The following is a 17,589-nucleotide window of genomic DNA, read 5'->3' as shown; positions in this document are numbered from 1 at the left end:
CAACCCTAGCAGACATGCAAAACATAGCTGTAATTGTAGAGGCAAATTTGATTGCTAAGAGAAACTGGGCAAGGACTGAAAGAAGAACTACTTTTAAAGAAGAACCCTCATCATTTGAGCAAAAGCTAGATGCAATCATCAAAGGGATGGACAGACTTGGAGACAGGGTGGAAACCATAGAAAGAAAATCATCATGGGAAGGTCAAACAAGCAATATTAGAAACCCAAACTTTAGAAAGAATCAAAGTCCCAATGTTGGAAGGACTGATCCTGACCAGCATGTCAGACCTCCTTTCCAAGAAAACTATGCTGAGGCTTCCACATCTAGTGAACCTAATGAGGACCCTCACATCAACCTAATGGGTTTGGACAGTGAACATCAAGTCTTCTTAACATAAGAAGATCAAGAGGTTTACAATGACAATCAATACCACACTAAGTCAGGAGAATCATTTGATTTCAAAGAGGGTTATGATGCAACTGTGTATGAGGTACACAAATAGTACAAACTAAGGACTAGAACGATAGATGTACCTACACCCCTCAAACCAAAGGACAATAAGCAGTCAAAAAAGATCAATGAAAATACCACTCTCCCACAATCAGCTGGCAGCTCAAACCCACCTACCACAGAAGTCACTGTGGAGGACATCTCAGAACAACAGCCCTCTGAAAACCAGCCAGCTCCACCCCACCCGTCAAAGACAAGGGTAGATACCCCCCCAGGAAACAAACGTGGCACCAGTTTTACTCAAAATCAAGCCAACTATGAGCAAAAGACCACTGACAACCCAGCTGAAAGGGAAAAATCTGTGGCACTGAATCCCAAGATTCAAATGGAAAAACCTTTTAACTTGGAAACAGAAATAAGTAAGCTTAAGATATCAGTTCCTCTTTCGGAATTAGCCAAACATGAAATATACAGACAACAGATTAACAAGTCACTCCAAGTATCAGACAATAAAGATGCTGTGAATGTCCTAGATGGCCAACCAGAGTTGCTGTTCGGACTTGAGGTTAATGGAAAAACAGAAAATGGAGGGGTTCCACCCTTCTATGTCAGTCTAAACATTCATGATAAGGTTCTACATAACGCAATGTTCGATTCTGGGGCCTCACACAACTTAATGCCCAAATCTGTAATGGAAAAACTCGACCTAGACATCACAAGACCTTATAAAGATCTATTCTCATTTGATTCAAGCCAGGTCAGGTGCTTAGGCTTGATTAAAGATTTATGTGTTTCCCTGGTTCAATACCCAACCAAAACTATCTTGATGGATGTAGTAGTAGCTGACATACCCCCTAAGTATGGCATGCTCTTGTCCAGATCCTGGGGGGCCAAACTCCAAGGATCTTTGCAATTGGATATGTCCTATGCAACTATCTCAGTCTTTGGGCAGCCAAAGAGACTATACCGTGAAACTTTGATGAAATATGTGGTAAGCAGTCAAGAGAAGCCCCAAAATTTTCCAATCTATTCAATACACTCTGACATGGATTCATTTATTCTCTACAATGCTGACATCTGCAACAAAGCTTATTCTGAACTATTAATGACAGTAGAGGCAGAGGAGTTAGATGAGCAACGCGCATTCAAAGACCAAGGGACTGTGGGTATAGCTGATAAGACAAAGGAACATGATGCATCAAGTAACTTGCAAGAAACCAACCTACCCATGATCCAACTTTCTAGTGATCTCAATCCAAATCTTGATCATGAAACCTTATGGTATTTAGAATTTGATGGTTCTGTAAACAGGTTAGGAGCTGGGGCAGGAGTCTGGATCCATAATATGCACAATGACCAAGCTGAGGGCCATGCATACAGACTAAACTTTCGATGCACAAACAACATGGCTGAATATGAAGCCCTTCTGTTGGGTCTGAAACTCATAAAAAATCTAGGTGCAACCAAAGTCTCAATCTTAGGAGATTCAGATCTGATCATACAACAGATGAAAGGAAACTTTACCACAAACGATCTAAGGTTGAGAGCATACAAGGGAGCAGCTATTCAAGTACTTGAGAGCTTCTCACAAACACAGTTGACTAAAATTTCCAGAGAACTCAATCTACATGCTCACAGCTTGGCAACCTTTGCCAGCGCTTGTAAGTTGCCTTTCAAAACCAATCATACGTTTACTGCTGAAATCAAACACAGACCTTCAGTTCCAGATAACATCAAGAATTGGCAAGTCTTCGAGAGTAATACACAGATAAATAACTTCCTCACTTTAAAGGAAGAATTTTCCGGCATGAACATTGACACTAGCACTAGAGATGATCAACCACAGGCATGCACAATTACACAGAAAATATCAGCTGAAACAGTTGATCTAGTTTTACATCCTACCACCTTTGACAAGGAAACTATACGGGAGTTGAAACAACCAGATGGAGAGGAAATGGTTGAAACAGAAGCCGAGGTAATTGAGCTAAAAGATAATTTCTTGCCCACAGGTTTAACCCCTTTGGAGGATCTGTTTGATTCAAATGATATCTCAAGAAAACCAAAAATGCAACCATTGAATGCTGAAATAGAAGATTGTAACATTGGGACTCCTGAAAATCCCAAAATGGTTAAGTTATCCAAAGCATTACCACCTGAGCAGAAACTGAAATACATTGAGTTATTCAAAGAGTTTCAAGATGTCTTTGCCTGGAGCTATGAGGACCTTAAATCTTATGATACATCAGTTATCCAGCACACTATACCTTTAAAAGAAAATCAAAAGCATTTCAAACAAAAACTTAGGAGAGTCAATCCGGTCCTCCTCCCCCTCATTGAAAAAGAGGTTAAACATATGTATGAAGCAGGGATCATTGCCCCAATCAGATTCTCAGAGTGGATCTCAAACCTGGTGCCTACTAGGAAAAAGACAGGGGAAATCAGATTGTGTGTTGACCTAAGAAATTTGAACAAAGTCTCTCTCAAAGACCATTACCCCTTACCAAAAATGGATCATATCTTGCAAAGGGTAGTGGGAGCCTCTAGAATCTCCTTACTAGATGGTTTCTCAGGATTCAATCAGATTCTAGTGCACCCGAATGATCAAGACAAAACTGCCTTCACAACACCTTGGGGAACATTCAAATATGTCAAAATGCCTTTTGGGCTTAAAAATGCAGGGGCCACATTCCAAAGAGCAATGGATATTGCCTTCGCCAAAGAAATCCATGATTTCCTAGTTGTCTATCTTGATGATCTTACCGCCTTTTCAAAATCAGATCAAGAACACTTAGAACACTTGAGGCAGGTTTTCACAATTTGTAGAAAATATGGCATATCTTTGAACCCAAAGAAATCACTGTTTGGGCTGGAGGAAGGTAAACTCTTGGGGTATATAATCTCAAAAGATGGTATTAGGATTGACCCAGACAGAATTCAAGCTATCCTACAAGTAGCACATCCAAGAAACATCAAAGAACTACAAAGCTTTCTAGGAAAAATCAACTTCTTGAGGAGGTTCATTCCCAATTTGGCTGAACTCATAAGACTGTTAAACAATATGCTGAAAAAGGATTCCAAGGTCAAATGGACCATGGAAGCTAGACAAGCCTTTGAGGATATCAAAAGAGCGCTGACAAACACACCAGTCCTAACAAGCCCTAGATTTGATCAAGATTTTATCATTTTTTCTTTTGCATCTGAGCACACAATTGCTGCTATTCTGCTACAAAAAGATGACCAGGGCTGTGAAAAACCCATTGCATTTTTTAGCAGAGCCCTTAGGGATGCTCCCTTGAAATATCAGATCATGGAAAAACAAGCTTATGCATTAGTAAAAGCCATCAAGGACTTCAGAATCTATATCCTGTACTCTCATATAATTGCCTATGTTCCTAATGCAGTGGTCAAAGACATTCTAACCCAAGAAGGAATTGAAGGCAAGAGGGGCAAGTGGATTGCCAACATCTTAGAATATGACATTGAGATTAAACCTACCAAACTGATAAAGGGACAAGGTCTAGCTAAACTAATGACTGAAACCAATTTTCAAGCCCTTGACATTAATGAACTGGACGACGAACAGGAGATGGCGACTCCACAGATCAACCAAGCCTTTATGCAATCTCCCTGGTATGATGCTATATGTTTTGTATTATTAAACCTGCAAGCTCCTCCAGGGTTGTCCAGAACCAAGAAAAGATTCTTGAAAATGAAAGCATCAAAGTTTTGTATTATTGACAGTGTTTTATTTTGGAGAAATCATGAAGGGATCTTACTCAATTGCTTAACATTAGAGGAAACTGACAATGTCCTCAAAGAATTTCATGCAGGTGACTATGGAGGACACTTATACTGGAAGTCCACAGCTGATAAAATCCTAAGGGATGGATTTTATTGGCCCTCCTTGTTTGCTGATGTAAAGAAATTTGTAATGTCTTGTCACAAATGCCAAATTTTTGAGGGCAAGAGAAAGCTGCTACCTTTACCACTCAAACCAGTTTCAACTGAGAGACCATTCCAGCAATGGGGTTTAGACTTCATTGGTGAAATTCACCCTCCATCCTCTGGCCAGCATAGGTGGATTCTCACTGCCACAGACTATTTTACCAAATGGATAGAAGCCATCCCTTGTAGACAAGCCAATGACTCCATTATTATACAATTCCTAGAAACCAACATCTTGTCCAGGTTTGGCTGTCCAGATAAAATTATTACAGACAATGCTGCTGCTTTCAAATCCAAAAAAATGATCAACTTTTGTCACAAGTATCACATGACCCTAGGTCATTCCACTACCTACTATCCTCAAGGTAATGGCCTAGCTGAGTCTTCCAATAAAAGTCTCATCAACATCATTAAGAAAGTTTTGGAAGAAAACAAAAAGAATTGGCATAAGAAGTTGGTCAATGCATTGTGGGCAGACAGACTAACCACCAAGAGATCAATTGGCATAAGTCCACATGAACTGGTCTATGGGCTAGAAGCAAAGTTTCCTTCATCTTTAGGAATTCCTGTGATCAAGTTGCTGCAAGAAATACAAGCTGAGCCCAATGACATTCAAAGAAGAATCAATCAGAAAATTCACCTACAGCAAACGAGAGAGGAAGTCTATCAAAGGACCCAAGTACTGCAAGAAAAGCTCAAAAGAATATTTGACAAAAGAACCGAAGCTGAAGATTTCTTTATAGGAAACAAAGTGTTAAGATGGGATTCCAGGAGGGAGGATAAAGGCAAACATGGCAAGTTTGATTTCTTATGGAAGGGACCTTATGTCATTTATGCTATACAAGGTAACAACACCTATTTTCTAAGGAGTTTGGATGGCTCAAACACTGAGGAAGGCCCAGTCAATGGGAGAATGCTCAAGCATTATTTTGGCCCCCTTTGATCAAACACTGAACAATCATATATTGTACATAAATATTTGTATTTTCCAGCATTTTCATTTACAGCAGATAAATAAGGCACCAAGTGGAGCATATTTTGAGAAAGACCAGGGTGCTGCACTATTTTCTTTTTTGGAATATGTTTTGATCCTAGCATTAGAAAGCAAGGGAAAAAATAGGGGAACTATCAAGGTGATGAGGAGAAATTATGAGAAACAGATAATGAACAGATCTGCAACTTTACAGCAAATCAGCTCAGTGGGTACTGCCTATAAGTATCTAAGATCCTGGTCAATAGTCTCCAACATCAGAGAAATTCAGACTGCAGCAAGAATGGAGAAATTAGGCAATCTGACCTGCTGTTCTTGGCTTTTCATCTGGAAAAGCCATCCCCAAGTGGAGCCACTGTTAGCCTCCTATACCAATAGGTTTTTATTTCTCATGATTGACAGTGGAAGTGCCAAAAATGGTCACCTTCCGTGGTACTAAGGTTCCATTTTTGTGAAAGAAATAGACAGTTAAAAAATGTAAAGAGGGTATGCCTTAAAATAATAATCAAAAGGAAAGAAAATGAACTGGTCAAAAGAAAAAATAAATGAAATGAACCCCAAATAAAGACCATGAAAGTGGCTAATCCAAAATGCCACTGCTACTTTGATGGGTGGTCCAACAGCTCAAGCTGGGCCATACCATGTTTTAAATTGCATGTTTTAGACTAGAAAGGAAGTACCTGCTCAAATAGTTCAAGCTTGACAGATGACTAGGTGGATAGAGAAAGGAAGGAGCCCAACTACTTAATCTGGGCCCTTGGAAGTTATAAGGGTAGACTTAGATAGGAGGACAGCAAAAAGAAAGGAGAATTATCAGGGTTTGCAAGGCTAAGTGCACCCATCCAAAGGAAGAAAGAATGTTAGGCATATTAGGCAGGGTAGGTAGTTGAAGGTTGCAGAAAACAAGATCTAAGCATATGACATGAGAAAAATCACATCTGATCTCACCAGTAGGAGAAAGGCAAGAGCAATGGCCTATTTGGCAAACTACCAAACCATCACTAACTTCCCTCATCCCCTTCAAAAGTTTCTTACTAACATCCCCTTGAGCACTGCAGGATCTGCCTGAACAGTCCTCCTTACATTTCTCATTTATAAATTTCATGTCAAGTTGTGACTTCTCTCTCTGAAAAGAAGCCACATTTCCTGTGTAAAATCATTCTTCACTCCCATCTGCTTCTAAAGCTAAGTTTACTCATTAAACTTAGCTCTTTACCCCTCTCTCACATCCCCAATTCATATTAATTTCTAATTTTACTATATAAATCCCTAAGTGCTACCCCTCCCCCTACTATTATAGCATTCTATGCAAAGAACCCAGAAAATATATAAATATCCCCCCCCTTTTAGCATTATAGCTAATTAGCACTTATATGGGAGACATTAGTCCATCAGGGACTATAGTCAACCCTTACTTGGGAATTACTCTAACCCCTGGTTAGATTAATAGCCTACACTAAACCCTCTCCTACCCTTTTTTCGAAAAAACCTATGAAAAATTCCCCCCCGCGCTCAAACCTAATGTTAAATCTTTGATTAAACCCCGATAGGTTAACCCATATGCGCTTTAAAACCCATAAAACCCTCCTAACCCAAAGTTCTAAACCCACAGTTTTTAAATATTATTTTATTGCTTGGCGGGTCCCCACCCAAACTTGCACGCTGGGTCGGGGCGCCTGCCAGCCGTCGATCTTCCCCTGCCCCCAATCCAAAGGTGGGCGGTCAATCTCATTTCTGGACCTGCCGTGCTTTAGCGTTCGGGGAGCGGGTGGTTTTTCTCCCGTACACTGGACGCGTGGCGACCACCGAGGTTGTTCGGAGCCCCTCTCCCCATTACCGCCTTTCCCCAATAGCGGTGTGGGGAACCCGGAAACCACCCTCCCGCAATCCGCCTCCCCTGTCGCGTCAGTCCCGCGTCATGACGACGTCATACCCAAAGCCCCCGCCACCGCGCCATGTCGCCCTCCACGCCATCTTGTCGCCCCCGCGCCCCTCCACCGTGTCCCGCCACGCTGGCCTCCAACTCAGCACCCACGTCATCATTCGTACCCGGGCCGCGCTGATGACGTCATGCTGATGTCATCAGCGGAAAAGTGCCAAAGACCCATATATGTCGAATTTGTCGTTATAAACGCGCAATTGAACCGTTTTGTGTCATTTTCGCTGGAAAAGAGAGAGAGCCGTTTTACTCGTTCACTCCAAAAATTGCCTCCACGCTGCGAATTCAAAGTTTGGGATGCCGCCACTTACCAATTCAGCTACATTCTCCATCCATTGCTCAACCCGGCAGCTCTCGGCGCTATTTATCCAGGTATTTGCTGAAATTTACCTATTTTGCCCGTGTTCATGCCATTTCTCTGCAAAGTTATCCACTAAATACCTGATAAATCCTAAATTAAATACTGTCATTCAGTAAATGCTGGTCCAAAATAATCCACATTGTCCCCTTGTTCAAAATTCACTGTTGAACAATCATTCTCGGCCTTAATTTGCAATTTACCCTCCAACTGCCTGGCATTGTTCCCTTTTGCCGAGTACATAATTGAAGAACTGCATTTCACCAGCTTATAGTCCTGCCCCCCTCTGCAATCCATCCTCACTGTTCACAATCCTTGTGAATTTACCTAAGCAGAGCAGAGGCAAGTCTGCTTAATCTACTTACTCTTCTTTGAAGATATGTCTGGCATCACTTGCATTCAGTCTACCACCTGACTTCTAAAAAAGATTTACAAGCTATTACATTCACACTGTTTCATTCAGAAACTGCATTCCAAAGACAGCACCTAAAGACTATACAATGGTTGCACCCACAGCTCTCAGTGTTGCCCCCATGAATCCACCTAACAAAGAACTTGAGGCCATGCCTCTTGCTGACAGAGATTACCTCATCCAAGACCTTGTGGGTGACAGGAACCATTTACAGACCTTCCGAGAATTGAGGGACAACTATTTGAGCAACAATGACACATATGGGATATGGGAATCCAATCTGCCTTACTATTTTCTCCCATATGTTAACATTTTTCCAGAAATCATCCGCTTATGTGCTGAGAATTATGATCCAAATCACAGAGCTGTCAAGTCTCCATCTGGGAGCATACTCTTCCACATCAATGCTGACTCCATCAACCAGATGCTCAACTTCAAACAAACTTAGCTGTTGTATCCCTTCTCCATGAACTATCTACTGGATATAGGTGCCAAGCTTTCCACTGTTGAAATTGAGAAGATCACCAGGACATTTATGAGAGCTGACCACCAGCCCACAGGGCCACCTCCTTTCTTGCATGTCCATTTTACTAATGTAGGCCAACTTCTGGTTGACATGATTTCCTATGTGTTGGGCTATAAAACCAGTGAGCACGTTGATGAGACTGTGCTGGTGTTATTAGCTGCTTACAGCCCAGGCCAACCTCCTGCCTACAAATATAACTTTGCTAAATTCATACCCAACAAGATACATGACCAACTCTTCAAAGTGGACAGGGAGGGTATATTCAAATATTCATCATATATCTACCACTTGTTCATGTATTATCAATCCGAGGCCTTTCAATGCCCTATCAAGAAGCTGGATTCTAGGGGAGAAAGAAGATCTGTCATCTTCTGGTCATCAGTTTTCCACCAAGTCCAAGATTCACCATATTCATACTGTGAATTTATTGATCAATTTGTCTACCTGGTCTCTTGCCTATTGATGAGATCCCCTCCTCCCAAAGTGTCATTTGAAATCCAGAAAACTCTGCAACTGTCCAAAAATTATAAAATAGGTGATTGGTACCTATACCAAAATCATACAGTCATCAGAATTTATGGCTGCGAGCTCTGTCCATATAGGCTCCCATTATATGTACCAATGAGACTGTTCGCCTTGGAGTACTATAGGCAGCTTATTAACTCTGACCTCACCCACTTTCATAGTGCCAAGAAGAAAGCCACCTCAAGTTCAAACACCACCTGGGCCCCTTTATCATGAACAAAAAAGAGGGATGGCAAGAGGCTGAGCAAATCCTCAGAGATAAATAAAAGCTATCAAGAAGCTTCTGGTGGGTCCCTTATGACCCTGAAGGCTTCATCAGTGCTAGAAGAGTCAAGTACAGGCTGCCAGGCTATGAGCACTGTAAAATTCCACAATATGAGCAGTATGCCAATCAGCAAGAATGGTTGCAAGACACATTAGTTGAGGAACTAACTCAAGAAGAAATAATGCAAAGAAATGTCAAGGATTTGGAAAAAACTCTTGACTTAGATTCTGTGCAGCAGGTAATTTTCAAGCAGCCGCATCCAATTGGAGAAGGAACCTCAACTACTACAACTGCACCAGCCACCCAGGCGCCATCTGCAGCAGCATCAGGCATAGATAAGGGCAAGGGAATAATGGGTGCTGAAGAAGAAATAGTGAAAGAAAAGCCTGCCTCCTCAATTGGGCAGCAACAAGATCAAACCCCTCCACCACAAATAGAACCACCAACAGTGCATGCATTGCAGACCCCTGCACATGAGGAAAGGGGCAAGAAACGGGACAGAGAAGAGTCCACCCCTGCTAGTGGATCCTCCCAGCTACCGGAAGCCAAGAGGAAAAAGGTTGACTCCCCAGTCATAGAAGTAATCAGCGAGGAGATCCTTGAGAGTCCAAGGAAAGAAGGAGGAGACAGTCAGCAAACGGCTACAAGATCTTTTCAACAAGAGCAAGGATTACAGCTTGGCATGGAGGTGTCCTCCTCCACTCAGCAGAGCAAGAAGCCTTCAAGCACCAAGGCTTCCTTCAAAGAGATAAAGGCACAAAATGAGCTGTTGAGAGTGGAGGTATACAAGCAATTCCTCAAAGCAACACCAGCTAAGCAAGAGAGGTTGATGTTAGTGTATGATATACAAGAGGAAAAGATAATCCTCAGCCACTTCAAACCCAAAGTACCGCAGCCTCACTCAGCTGCAGATTTTGTAAAAACAAAGCTGGAAGTCATGGCAAAGGACATTCACCCCATGGACCAGATAGAGCTGCACAAGCAAACGGGGGAAATGGTCTATGCCACCTTGGTAGACAGGGCCACAATGGCCCATGAATTGAAATAATCGCTGAAGAACACTAACATTCAGCTAGATTTGGAGAGAATGTCCTCCACGGCCAAGGACAAAAGGATTAAAACACTGGAGCACATCATTGTGGACCTAGGACATGATCCTAAGGACCCAAAGGGTGTGAGGGAACTTATGAAAAAGAATGAAGATGATATTGCTGCATTGAAGGAAAGGCTGAAACTGCTTCCCACTGAGCACCCCCAAACAGCAGAATTGCAAAAGGAAAAAGAGTCTGAAGATCAACTCGATCTAATAATGCAGCTGAATCAAAAAGTTATTGATCTAGAGAAGGAGCTAGAAGAGGCATTGCAAGACAAACAAGGAGAATCAACCTCCCAACCTCCTCAAACTACCTGAACCACTGCCACCACTACAGAGGCAGCAGTAACCCCTGCAACAACTACAGCAACAACAGAAGTAGCAGCAACAACAACAACAGCTCCTGAGTCCAGCTTAAACATGGATGAATTGACAAAGGCTATCAAAGAGCTGGAGCTTCAGGCAACCGAGATCAAGCAGGCCAAGGAAAAATTGGCAGAACTGGAGGCCAAATATGACAAATCAAAGATGACTGTAGCAGAGCAGACTAGAGAAATTAAGGCCCTCAAAGACAAAATAAAGGCCTTAGAGAAAGAGCTCAAACTTGAAAATACTCTGGCAGAAATAAAGAGGATCTTGTGGGCCCGGATTGACCACTCCCTTACTAGACAATGGAAGTCAATCAAGACGGTGCATGAACAAATGGAATTGATTGGCCAAGCACAAATTGAGAGCCAGAAAGCTAGAACAGTCCTAGGGAATAGGCCTGAGCAGGCCAACAGAATGATAAATTTTCTCAACAATCAGACCAAGGAGGAGCTGGCAGCCCTCAACATCATTAACAGAATAGATGTTGTCCTTACAGCTAAAAAAGTGCTCACCCTCAGAAATTTTGTACAAACTGTAGAAAGAAAATGTCATGAAATGCAAGCTGAGGTGGATGAATACAAGCTCAAAATGGGAGCACTGCAAGAAAAGGGATTTCCCAGCCTACTAACCAGCACAGGAAGACTGCTCCCTCGTGAGCAATATGCTACCAGGATGACAAATTTTATTGAAAATCAAATCACTGCATCTGCCAGTACCTCTAAGGAAACAGGGCCTCCAATAGGGCAGGGCCTCTATGACAAGCTTGAAAATCTATTTTTTATTGAACATGAGATCAATCACCTATTTGAGGTTCCTCCAAATTTTTATAGGTATACAGAGGTAGATGAAACCCTGGTAAAAATACGAAGACACCAACTGCCCAAAGAGGATTGGTGGCAGGAAATGCTGCAAATTTTGCCTCAGTAATTTCAATTGATCAATCCTAGTCAGCTTCAACTCAGCCAAAGGCAAAAAACAGAATCTAGACAACGTACAAGGCAGCCGAAAAGGGTGACTCAGCATGAAGAGAGCGACAGCAAGCCAAAACATAGGAAATGCGCAAATTTTGGGCAGCACGGCTTCAGCCGACTCCATCGGTCACAAAGTCAACATACTCTGACCATTTTGGACAGCTAATACACTAAGAAGTTTATACTACAACATTTATTTTCTCAGCTGCAATGCTCCAGGAGTTGGCACAATATTAATGAGCCATTAACTCACCAGCTAGATATTTTCTGATGTAAATTTTGTATATATACCTCCCCTGGCAACGTATTTGGGGTTGGTGATTTTCACTCTAAGGCAATATATTGTATACTTTCAAATGATCTAATCAAAAAGGCTGGAAAAGCTCAGTGTTTCTTGAATGCTTGATGTCTCGATGATGCTCTACGTGCTATTGCAGAATTCCTGTGCTGTCTAATGGAACAATAAGTTTTCTTAATCTATGTTTTATCTTCTTATGTTTGTTTGAATCATATGCATGTTTCACCAATCTAACAATAGAGAAAAGGAATAGTACAGGATATGTTTGTTTACACCCTGTATTCAATCTCTGTCGTTGAAAATGTTTTCTTCAGAATTAATTATGAACATGAATTCTTAATTGCTCATGTTTGTATCAATTCTATAAATATGAATGTTATGCAGGAATTCTTCAGTGCTCCTAAGTAATATTCCCACTGTTCTCCATATCAGCTTACTGAAAGATCCTTAGTTGCCTTTCACGCCCTGATTCCATCACATCCAATTACAGATTTAAAGAATTGTTCCTTGGACACTTATCTGGCTCTGTAGCATCACTGTTGTATCAACGCAAACAGGTCAAGCAATTAAACATCACTGACTCCATGCCCAATGGCCTAGATCATCCTGCAAACATATATCTCTTCTGACTGAAATCATCATCCAGCAAAATTCCAAACAAAATCTCGAGCATCATAACTAGCCTAAAATATTATACAAACAAAGTTAAATCATAAAGAGAGAGCCCTCTCTGGTCATAGGCAGGCTAGAACCTGTGACCCAAAGATTGGTTAGTGGTTACCTCGGCCGTATTCCCTTGGGAGTCAAAGGGAACAACCTGAGTGTTAACACATAATTGGAGAGATATGTTTCTAATATATATAGGGTTTATGCAAGAACAAGGTGTTGGATTTTACTAACCAATTGAATATGTGTAAGTTCCTTTTATATTGAGCAAATGAACACATGGATAACAACCAAGATTTTGACTTGAAATAGAAAGAAATGAGGTAGTTCAAAGCTCGTGAATGAATGCATGCATATTAGAAACCTATTTTGTCTAGTACATAAAGAGAAACATTAGTTTGGCACCATTCAACTATTGGTAGTGATGTGTTTTTGTGCCTGAGACCCTAAGGTCTTGGGGGCTAATACTTTGAGTCATGCATTTTAATTGTGCCACGGAAAATGGTCTCATGGGATTGCTAATTTTTAGCATGCATTGAGAAATATATTGTAATTAATTTTTTATTATCGTATGCCCAATTTTAATATCTAAAGGATAGCTCACTACTATGGAAAGAAATCAATCTGTGGGTATAATGATGACAGCCTCGGGTCATACGAAACCTATGTTGAAAATTTGGCATAGAAAGAGAGTAGGGTCTGCTCATCACATCAATCATGGTGCATGGTTCATATATTTGTACATTTTCAAATGGCCCTTGTCACAAAACATCAATGCATATGCAAAAAGAGAAGCAACATGCCTAATTGTTGAGATAGTAGTCATGAAAAAACAAAAATTCCTCAAACTTGATAGTATTCAGGGACAGAGCACATAAAAATGGCATCATTTGCATTACAAGGTTAACTGAAATAATATAAGGAAATGATGAAATTCATTCAAACCATGAAAGGTAGACATCAATTTGGTGGTTTTTGAAAATAATGGAGTGATTTTGAGCAGAGTAAGGACCTTGAAGGAACAAACATATGTCCTCAACTTACATAGTGCCCTCAAATGGACAAGACATCTTAAAAAAATTAGGAGGGGTTTTTACTTATAAGAGATAGATTTCACAGACGGATTTGAAGAAACTTTAACTTGCACTAAGTGGTTAATGAAACAAACATAGGAGGAATGGGTATAGGGATGGTAAATTCATTGTAAGCTCGATTAATAAAAAATGAAAATAAATTATCTATAATTATTCTTACCTGGTAAACTCACATGCTAAGGAATAATTTCCCTGTGTTTCAAGAACCTCCTCCTCCCTCCTTAGCTTCCAACAATGGTTAGGGGTAGTTCGAATGGCCAACAACTGAACTCAGGGTAGCTAGACATGCCCTATGCCCTTGAAACTTCACAGGTAGTGGGAAAAATTTCATGCAGTAATTGAGGCCAAGAAGTATTGGTGAGTGAATATAAGGAGTAATGGTAAGTGGAAGGATCACCAGCATGGATGGTCACGTAGCAAAGACAATCAAAGTGGGAATGCCAAATCATATTAATGATACCATTGTCCTCCAAAGAAAATGTAACGTGGGTGCATTACATGGGTAGGATTCACGTGAATATGTGAATTGTTGGCACACCTATAAAATGGAGGATTAAAACAAGTTTTAATAACTATCATGTTATGCCAGCAAAGAGAGATAACACCTTACATACATGAAAAGATTATTGTGTAGAGATTATGGGATGGGTGAGCCACATAAATGATGCAAGAAATAAAACTTTGAAATCGTCGAACAACATGCATGGGATGACACGTCGGATAGATAAATTGTTTTTTTTACACAGTCATCTCTAGCAAGAAATCACATTTTATTACCAAGTGATGATGCTTCCACATCCTCATCCTCATTTTATTAACAATGCTTCCACATCCTCATCCTTTCTTGAAAGTGCATCTGCCACAACATTTTGCTTCCCTTTTTTGTAGATGATTTCAAAGTCATAACCCAACATATTTGTGACCCATTTTTGTTGTTCTTCAAAGGATAATATATGTTCTAAAAAGTATTTAAGGCTATCATGATCCGTTTTTACCTTGAAGTGTCTTCCCATTAGGTAGGGTCACCATTTCTTAAGTGCATGTAGTATTGCCAACATTTCCTTCTCATAAATAGCTTTGTGTAAATACTTTCCCTTGATTGGATGACTTTCGAAAGCAATGGGTCTTTCATCTTGCATTAAAACAACACCAATTCCATTTCCTGAAGCATCACATTCCACAATAAAGGTTTTTGTGAAGTCCGGTGTAGCTAAGACCGGTGCTTGGCACATTACCTCTTTAAGAAGTTTGAAGGCCTTTGTTGCTTCTGGAGTCCATGAAAATGCATCTTTCTTCAATAATGTTGTCAAAGGTGCTACTATTTTCCCATAATTCTTAAAAAAATTTCGATAATACACTGTCAACCCGAGAAATCCTCACAGATGCTTTATGTATGTGGGGATTTTCCATTCCTTAATGGCTTTAATTTTGCTAGGGTCTACCTTAACTCCTTCATGAGATACAATATGACCCAGATATTCCACCTCTTGTAGTCCAAAGAAACATTTGGATCTTTTTGCATATAATTGTTTCTCCTCCAATAGTTGTAGCACCTTGTCAACATGTTCAACATGATCCTTCCAAGACTTGTTGTAGATTAGTATATCATCAAAAAATACTAACACAAATTTTCTAGGGAAGGGTTTGAAAATGGAATTCATCAAACCTTGAAATGTAGAAGGTGCATTGGTAAGGCCAAAAGGCATGACCAAAAATTCATAGTGACCCTCATGAGTTTTAAATGCTATTTTCAGAATGTCTTTAGTCTTCATTCTAATTTGATGATATCCTGAACGAACATCCAACATGGTGAAGTAAATTGATCCATGCAATTCATCCAATAATTCATCAATGACAGGAATGGGAAACGTATCTTTAATAGTGAGCTTGTTGAGCTCCCTATAATCCGCACACATGCACCATGATCCATCCTTCTTGTGCACCAATACTACTAGAGTAGAGAAAGAACTTTGGCTAGGTTGAATTATACTAGACTCTAGCATTTCTGCAACCATATGTTCAATTTCACTCTTTTATGCATAGGGATATCTATACGGCCTGATGTTTGGAGGAACACTTCCTGGAATCAAATGAATAGCATGATCATGATCATGAATAGGTGGGAGACCTTTGGGAGTCTCAAATACCTTGGAATGATTGTCCAAGACTTTTTGGAGATCTGGAGAAATAGATGATTTCGATGTGGAAACATCTAGCAAAAATAATTATGCAATTACACCTCGTTGTTCCTTTTTTAGAAGATTTTTCATACCGTTAGAGCTGATTATATTTCCCGGTTTCCCTGCAATACCCCTTAATTCAACTTCCTTTCCTTCTACAGAAAATTTCATGAAAAGTTCTTGAAAGTTAAAAGCTATTATACCCAAGGATTATAGCCATTGGACTCCTAGTACAACATCAACACCTCCCATTGGAATGGAAAGCATTGGGCTATTCAATACATATTCTCCCATGGATAGCTTGATATTATGGCACTTTCCAGAGAAATTTATGGTTCCTCCACTTACAACCATCACTTGACACTCTGGTGCTGGATATAGGAAGCAATTCAATTCTTTTGCTATCTTACAATGAATAAAATTGTGGGTACTTCCTGAATCAATCAACACTATTACCTTTTTCTTCTTGATATGTCCTTTTATCTTGATGGTTTGAGGAGTGGTAATTCTAGCCAATGCATTACAAGATATGGTCGGATTCATTTCTTCTTTATCTAGGCTTTGTTCCTAGAGTATATCCTCTTCTTTTGACCTTTCTTGTTCCCTTTCTTCTTCCTCTTCACAATCTATGTAGAATAATTTCTTCTCAGCACACTTATGACCTTTAGTGTATTTGCTATCACCACTGTAACAAAGCCCTTTTGCTCTTTTTTCTTCCAATTTTTGTGGTGTAAACCTTATAGGTTATGGAAGGCTAGGGGAAACAACACTTCCATCTTTATAGTTGTGAGTGGTAGGCTTCCTGGTTGCCATAATTTTGCTTTCCATTTTTCTTGCTAACTTGAATGCCTTTTCCAATGAATCAGGTTCCCAAAGGCGAACCTCATGTTGGATATTATCCTTTAAAGTCCCTATGAACACATCAATCCTATGCTCCTCTGGAATATCTTTTACCCTTATGTTCAATTTTTGGAACTCCTCAATGTGGTCCATCATTGAACCCTTTTGTTTGAGACTTATCAATTGGCTAAAAAAAGTGTTGCTTTTTGTATCCTCATAATGTGCTGTCATTTATTCCATAAAAATTGCCCAAGTGACAATTTGTTTATGAGAGCAAAGCCATCTATACCATACAAACTAATTTGGTTCCAAATATAAAGTTGCAATATGTACCTTTTGTGTGTTTTGCACATTATGGAGATTGAAAAATTGCTCCATCTGTAGTATCCATGTTGCGGGATCCTTGCCATAAAACTTCCTCATATCAATTTTTGTAATATGGTGGGTCTTTAATCCAACATTAGAGTCTATGAAATCATGATTAACATTTCTTTTGTTCTCATCATGAGTTTCCTTTACTACCCTTTCACCATTAGTGACCATTTCTTGTAGCAACTTATTCAAATTTATCTTCAATTCTTCCATCTTATCATCCATGCCATCCATCTTAGCTTCGATGCCATTCATCCTCACTTCCATGCCATCCATCTTAGCTTCCACATC

Source organism: Pinus tabuliformis, chromosome J, assembly GCF_031772625.1.
Source record: "Pinus tabuliformis cultivar Carrire ecotype Pingquan chromosome J, CPIR1, whole genome shotgun sequence".
Classification (NCBI taxonomy): domain Eukaryota; kingdom Viridiplantae; phylum Streptophyta; class Pinopsida; order Pinales; family Pinaceae; genus Pinus; species Pinus tabuliformis.
Note: the sequence above shows the minus strand (reverse complement) of the source record.